This window comes from Pteropus medius, unplaced genomic scaffold (genome assembly GCF_902729225.1).
Source record: "Pteropus medius unplaced genomic scaffold, Ma_sr-lr_union100, whole genome shotgun sequence".
Lineage (NCBI taxonomy): Eukaryota > Metazoa > Chordata > Mammalia > Chiroptera > Pteropodidae > Pteropus > Pteropus medius.
In genome coordinates this window covers 1,531,561-1,532,734 of record NW_024348527.1, presented here as the reverse complement: position 1 = coordinate 1,532,734, position 1,174 = coordinate 1,531,561, and positions in this window count along the sequence as shown.

Genomic DNA, 1,174 nt, shown 5'->3' with positions numbered 1-1,174 from the left:
TGTCGATGAACATTTAAGTTGCTTTCACCTCTTGGTTATTGTAAATAATGTTGCAATGAACATGGGGTTGCAAATAGCTTTTTGAGTGTCTGATTTCAATTCTTTCGAATATATTTCCAGAATTAAGATTGCTGAATCATATGGTAGCTCTATTTTTAATTTTTTGAGGACCCTCCATATTCCTGAGCTTTTCCCATAGTTGTTGTACTATTTTACATTCCCATCAACAGTGTACAAGTGTTCCGATTTTTCAACCTCTTTGCCAACACGTAATTGTTTTTAAATAATGGCCATTCTGACAGGTGTGAAGTGATATCTCATTGAGGTTTTGAATTCATTTTTCTGATGATTAGCGATGTTGAGCATCTTTACATATGCTTCTTGGTTATTTGTATACCGTCTTTGGAGAAATGTCTATTCAAGGCCTTTGCCCATTTTTTAAATCAAGTTATTTTATTGTTTTGTTATTGGGTTGTAAGAGTTCTTTTTATATTCTGGATATTAACTCCTTATCAGATATATGGTTTGTAAATATTTTCTCTCCATTCTTGCCTTTTTACTCTGTTGATTATTTTGCTGTGCAGAAGGTTTTAAGTTTGATGTAGTCCCATTTGTCTACTTTTGCTTTCCTTGCCTATGTTTTTGCTGTGACTCATTAACTTTTACTTCTCCTAGAGCCAGACTTTCATCAGCATAGCCTGGTTGTGATTTTTGCCTTCATTTCTATCTCAGTGTTCTTTGGCACATTGTTTAACAGGGGTGTTGTCTAATTTCTATTGGTTCCCTGATGGGATACACCCAGAGCTACCTTAATTTTTCTGGACTTGTTCCAGTGCACAGTAATGGTAGATGCAGTGAGAGGCGAGTGTTTACTCTAATTTTCTAACTTCTTTCCCTTTCATCTCCCTTTTTACTCCATGTTAGAAACAGAATGTCTTCTGGGGCCTCCTACTCCTTTCCTCTTGCATCTTCCTTGTGAGTGGGGCAGTGGTCTCTGAGTTAATGACAGGTCAGTGTATAAGCTGACTCTAGACCCATGAACCGATTAACTTATTAGGGACACTGAATACCTGGATAGCTGGATCTGTCCCATTGTTCTCTATGCAACGACTCTCTTGTTTTGCCCATCAAGGATTTGAATGTGCAAATGAAAACTTACTTTAAAAAAAAAATT